The sequence below is a fragment of the Bos indicus genome, chromosome 28 (assembly GCF_029378745.1).
Source record: "Bos indicus isolate NIAB-ARS_2022 breed Sahiwal x Tharparkar chromosome 28, NIAB-ARS_B.indTharparkar_mat_pri_1.0, whole genome shotgun sequence".
Lineage (NCBI taxonomy): Eukaryota > Metazoa > Chordata > Mammalia > Artiodactyla > Bovidae > Bos > Bos indicus.
The window spans coordinates 28,251,025-28,257,943 of NC_091787.1; positions in this window are offsets into that span (position 1 = coordinate 28,251,025).

A 6,919-nucleotide genomic window follows, 5' to 3' on the forward strand; every position below is an offset into this window, starting at 1 on the left:
TGGGTGGCTTCGTTAAGACAAAAGCCATATAACAACTGGCTGCCTCAGAACTATTGCTGCCAAGCCCCACATGCGCTTTTCAAGGCAAGGCCTGAGCACTGAATAGCTGGTAAAACAGAGGCAGATGTCCTCCTCCCCAGGCAGCTGTTTAAAGGCTGTCACCCTTTTTGTTAGCTCTTCTGAGGGCAACCCTAAAAGGCAAATGTCTGGCCATTTCATCTGCCTTGAGGCTTCACATCTGAAATAGGCACATTTGCTACGGTTCTGACTTCAAGTTGATTTTAATAAGTCACTGGGGAAGAGGGTGTGGGGAGGCTGGTTTTTTTTGAGGTGTTTTTGTTAAAATTGTGATCTTTATCACTGCCTTTAGAAATGTGTTGACTTAAACATTTCTGGGCACAGTCCCAGGATCGGAGCAGAAATGGGGCAAGGTTTATATCACAAATAAATTGAAGAGGAAACAGATAATCTGACAGGACAAAACATATTAAACTTTTGGGACCCAAGCCCTGGATTGTTTTTATTGAAAAAACAAACAAATTTTAAAAAAAGAAAGAAATCAAAGGCAATGAAAAACATGATCTTAATCGATAGGGAGAAAAAATACAGGTTACAAGGTTCATAGTTGCCCTGAGTCTGGCTTGCCTGGGAATTCTGAATGCATCAGTGGCTTGGGCTGGGGTCCCTTGGGAAAAGAGAAAACAACAGCTCCCATTCCGTGTTTTCTTTTTTCTTTGCAGCTGGACTTAGAGGTGCTGATGCAATGAGGCCCGGGCCATTAATGTTTTCATCTCACAGTAAATAAAGCAGCCTTGCCCTGCCCACTTGTACGCAGCCGCAATGTATAATGGAAGAGCAATTTGTTGTCATATAGACTGAGGGCGGACCCCCTCTTACTAGCTGGGTTCTTGGGCAAAATATCTATTTTCTATCTATAAATTAATAATGATGCCACTCACCTCAGAAGACTGCTGTGGAACCCATGCAAAATTAAATACTAAGTGCCTGGGCATAGTGAACATTTCTAAAATGCTATTTCTTCTTCCCTCAGGTTGGGAACGGAGAAGGAAATGGCACCCCACTCCAGTACTCTTGCCTGGAAAATCCCATGGATGGAGGAGCCTGTAGGCTGCAGTCCATGGGGTCGCTGAGGGTTGGACTCGACTGAACAACTTCACTTTCGCTTTTCACTTTCATGCATTGGAGAAGGAAATGGCAACCCACTCCAATGTTCTTGCCTGGAGAATCCCAGGGACGGGGGAGCCTGGTGGGCTGCCGTCTATGAGGTCGCATAGAGTCGGACACAACTGAAGTGACTTAGCAGCAGGCTGGGAAGAGGTAGCTTTGATGTCCCATAGTTCTGAATACATACTAACATTTGCCATCTTTTTCCATTTCAATCCTAGTCTTTTAGCAAAGCTAGTTATGTGCCTCCCAGTCATTAAGGAGGCAGAACCTAGATACCATACACCTCCCATGTCAATGCTATCTTATGAAGTCCCTGATCTTCAGGAATGACTATGGTTGCCCAATAAAGAGTTTGGAAAGGCTTTAACAAGATGCCCATCAATAAGACAATAGCTGTTTCCAGACCCTTGAAGGTCAAAATGTTTCCCATATTTCTGGGTAATGCCTCCAATAGGACTTGCCTTCTGTAGCACCTTCAAGATGGGTCAATATTAGCCATGGGCGGGTCAATATTAGCCATGGGCAAATCAACAACAATCCAGAACTGTTAATTCTACTGTAAAGCTACTTAGAGAAAATTCAAATTTCCAGATAAGAAAAAAGTTGTAGAAAACGGACATTAACTATAAAGAAGAAAATGTTCTCCTAAATTTTGAGAGACTTACTGGCAGGTCAGCCTTTTCAAACCAAAGGGGTCTCAAAGTTGCTGGGTATATTTGATAAATGGTACTTTTTTTTTTTTTTTTTTTAATATTTAGCAATACAAAATGGAAGAAGGCCTTAGTTTTCAAATAAGAAACTTAAATTTAACCACCTCTTTAAAACCATTTAACCTCATTTCTAGAGGACCTCACAGACATAAAAATACAAACAAAGGTGTTCAATCCAGAATTATTTAAAATAGCCAAACCTGGAAACCCAATCAATGTCCATTAGCTAGGGATCAATGAGTTAAATTATAACAACATACAAAAGGCTATTCTGCAGACACTAAAAATAATGTAACTCTGTATCTATTGACAACTAATGTGATCCACTGCATACTACTTGGATCCACTGTGTATTACTGGGTAACGCAAGCTCATTATAGAAGACCATATATAACAGGTTGGACTTCCCCGATGGCTCAGCACTAAGAATCTGCCTGCAGGTTTGATCCCTGGGTTGGGACAATCACCTGAAGGAGTAAATGCAGTCCACTCCAGTATTCTTGTTTGAAAAATCCCATGGACAGAGGAGCCTGGTGGGCTACAGTCCAAAGGGTCACAGAGCTGGACACCACTGAACGACTGAGCATGCATGCACATAGTATAGTGCAGCAGTTCTCAGATTTCTGGTCTCAGGATTCCTGTCCACTGAAAGATTATAGAGGAGTCCAAAGAACTTCTATTTTTGTTTAAATGAGATATACAGTATAGACACTGATATACTGTACTTGAAAAAAAACCCGGCCTCTCAATTTTTCTGTGAACCTAAAACTGCTCTAAAAGATCTTTCAAGGAAAAATTAATATTCAGTTCAGTTCAGTCGCTCAGTCGTGTCCAACTCTTTGCGACCCCATGAACCGCAGCACGCCAGGCCTCCCTGTCCATCACCAACTCCTGGAGTCTACCCAAACCCATGTCCATTGAGTCAGTGATGCCATCCAGCCATCTAATCCTCTGTCATCCCCTTCTCCTCCTGCCCCCAAACCCTCCCAGCATCAGGGTCTTTTCCAATGAGTCAGCTCTTTGCATGAGGTGGCCAAAGTATTGGAGTTGCAGCTTCAAAATCAGTCCTTCCAATGAACACCCAGGACTGATCTCCTTTAGGATGGACTGGTTGGACCTCCTTGCAGTCCAAGGGACTCTCAAGAGTCTTCTCCAACACCACAGTTCAAAAGCATCAATTCTTCAGCGCTCAGCTTTCTTTATAGTCCAACTCTCACATCCAAAAAGTTTATTTAAAAATAACAACACTGACTCCTATTAACAAAATAATGTATTTTAAGGAAAAAAATTATATTCCCCACCCTACTCCCCACAAAATGTAGTACTGTTTTATACTCTGGCAAATCTCTTTAATGTCTGGCCCAAAGAAAGAAAGGTAGATTAGCTTCTGCATTATAGCGAGTGTTGTTAGTTTGTTAGAGCTGCCATAACAAAATATCACAGACTGGGTGGCTTAAACAGCATTTATGTTTTCAATAAATTCTGGAGGCTAGAAGTTCACAATTAAGGTGTTGGCAGACTTGGGAATTCCCTGGTACTTCAGTGGTTAAGACTCTGCTTTCACTGCTGGGCCCGGGTTTGATCCCTGGGCACAGCCAAAAAAAAGGAAAAAGCTGCTGGGAGACTTGGCTTCTCTTGTCTCCTCTTGGCTTGCAGATGTCTGCCTTCTTATTGTCACACATGGTCTTTGCTCTATACATGCACATAGCTGATGCTTCTTTCTTTTTTGGTTGTCAAATGATACTTTATTGAGGTATTGTCCTTTGTTGTCCTTAACTAGCTGGGCATTCCACTGGACCACTGTTGATGTCATCCATGATGTCACTGAGGGCGGCAGCCACCAACACTGCAGTCCACAGCCTGGGCAGTCCCTGGGATCTCTTTAATGATTCCAGACAGTTCTTGAACTAAAAGTAAGTGCCACATCTGCTGGGCAATGCTGACAATCTCATTGTGCTTAATGTTCTGCCTCTTTCTGTCTCTTGGCCATTCCTTGAGGGTGTGGATGATCAGGGAAGAGGCAAAAGGAACGTCCTCAGTCTGGCCCTGTCTGTTCTGTATTGGTCAGTTTCAATGTCATTCTCAGACTCTTCTAATCACCAGTTACTAGGCAATATCATCAACCAAACATTTTTGCAGACAGACCCAGGGACTGATGATCTTGGTAGTCTGGGGTCCAATGTTTCTTCATGTGTCCAAATTTCCTCTCCTTATAAGGACATCAGTCAGACTGGCTTAGGGCCCACAGTAATAGCCTCAGCCTCATTTTAACTTAACGACCTCTTTAAAGGCCCTATCTCAAAATAGACACATTCTGAGGTGCTAGGGGGTGAGAGTGTTAACATGAATTCTCAGGGGACACGATTCAGCCCCTAACAGCAGGTAAAACGGGAAGTAGCCAGTAATAGCCCAGCAGAAGTACTGAGAGCAAACTAAGTTATCTCTAAAAAACACGTATCTAAAACCTAAAACTACCACCTTATAAAATTCTAGAGGACATAAGAATATACACACATACAATTCTATTAACCATCAGTGTGGTGATGTTACCATATCACATAGCTTCTGGAGACTCCAATGTACACTCAGGAGAGAATTAGAGTGGAAAAGGCCAATTATATCTTAGTATTTTCATGAGAATAATAGGACCTTCTCACCCCTCTAAAGGAATCAGGGACTCCGAGGGGTCCAAAAATTACATTTTGAGAACCACAGATACAAGCTTTATGACCTCAGGCAAATTTCTTAACCTTATTAAATCTCAGTTTCTAAAATGAGGTACGATAACACCAACTTATCAACTTATCAAGGCTTCCCTGATAGCTCAGTTGGTAAAGAATCCATCTGCAATGTGGGAGACCTGGGTTCGATCCCTGAGTTGGGAAGATCCCCTGGAGAAGGGAAAGGTGACCCACTCCAGTATTCTGGCCTAGAGAATCCCATGAACTGTATAGTCCATGGGGCTGCAAAGAGTTCGACATGATTGATCAACTTTCACTTCACTTTACTTCAACACCAACTTAAGTGGGCTTGTGAAGATTTAATGAATAAATACACATTTACAAATAAATGACAAATGTGAATACTCTGTTAATATTGGCTGTTATCATTTGTGAAAAATTACTTAGCAATATGATATATGTGCTTAAATGCATAAGAAGTAGTAGCTTGTGGATGAAGAAATTTATTTTTTAAACGAATATTTAAATTGAAGCATAACACACAGACTGGAAAAAGTTTAAGACATAAAAGTATATATAGCTTGATGCTTTTTCACACAGTAAGCTTATTTTACCTTTAAGAGATCATTTTATTAACAACAAAGTTATTGATAAACAACCACAACAGCTGCCCCTTTTCTTACCTATAACATCCTTGGGCTTGGCTATCCATCTCCCTGCAGGTATAAAGACAGAATCTGAGAGGTGTTCCTTAACTCATACCCCTCTGGCTCCCTTTAGCGCCAGGAAAATGGCAGAGTGCAAGAGCAAACCCGAACTAAGCTTTTCATCATTATGAAGCTGGAGTCTCATCAGTGTCCAATTTAGTAAACTCTGAAGTTCACTTAAAAAATAACCATTATAAGTAATATTTATCATGTCTCTACCAAGGATATGGAGTTTATTTGGGGGTAACTTCTTATGCCCCATCCAAAAAAAACCCCACAAAACTATTCTCACAACAAAGTTCTTTTTATAACAATACAGATCTCGTGTAACAATCGTGGTGAGAGATTCTTTTCCCCCTCCTCTTCTTAAAAAGAGTTAAGGGTGAAGCCAGTGGTGCCTTAAAAGTCAAAAAAAAAAAAAAAAAGTCAACCGGAGTGATGTTAGCTACAACTTAACTCTATTTCAGTGCAGAATGAACTGCAAATTGGTAACACTAAGGGAGACTGGATGATAAGTAGAGATCAAATCCTCCAACCTTGACCTCATTATAGTTTGGTGAAAGGGGACCTGGAATCTTAAACAATTCTGTTAGTGCCATCAAAAATTATTTGCTTACACTGTTGCTCTTCATAAAATTTCTGTTATACATCAAAACTACCTGCTACTCCCTCTCCATAATAAGCAGTTAAAAGTGTACTTTCTTTAGAGCTATGGTGTCTCAAAAATTTGTCTACTGGCATCCAGGGAAAAAAAAACCAACTTAAAACATAAACACATTCCCCCCCGCCAGTTCTACTGATAACTACTAAGCTACAAAATTCTACAAAACACAAAAATACACAGGTGCATACACTATTAACCATCAGATTGATGATGTCACCTATTCATGTAGCTGCTGGAAAACTCCACTTAACAGTAATGCTAAGTCCTTACATGCTCGGTTACCTCTAAATACTAAATAACAGAATTTCTGTTAAGAATTTATGACTTTGGGTAAAGAATCTGCCTGCCAATGCAGGAGACATGGGTGCAATCCCTCAATTGGGAAGACCCCCTGGAGAAGGAACTGGCAACCCACTCCAGGATTCTTGCCTGGGAAATCCCATGGACAGAGAAGCCTGGTAGGCTACAGTCCATGGGGTCGTAAGAGTCAGACATAACTTAGCAACTAAACAACAAGAACATATAAAGTTACATTTTCCAAAGACAAAAATTTTATTTCTAAAAACTGAAATCATACCTCTGATACTCAAAAGAAGACATCTTTATTTTCTGGCCAAGGTCGCTCAATGGTAGCTGTCAGAAAGAAGCCAGTTAGAAGCAAAACCAAGATGACATGAGGGCACTCAACTCCACACTCGATTCTGCTATTCAGTACTACCCCTGGGAGCGCTTATTCCCATATGCCACTGAACAATCAGAGGTGAGCGAAGTAAAAGCTCCACTTAAATAAAAACTGAATATTACCTGTAGAAAGCTTTTTTGGGAAAACAACCAACCCGGCAGGCACCAATATTAAGTCCTGGAAGAATAAAATAGCTATGCCAGCGAGTAAGTGATGGCAGCATCGTATCCCAATGTACACCAAGGGGGTCAAACAAACTAAACAGGAATACCAGAAGAAAAACACAG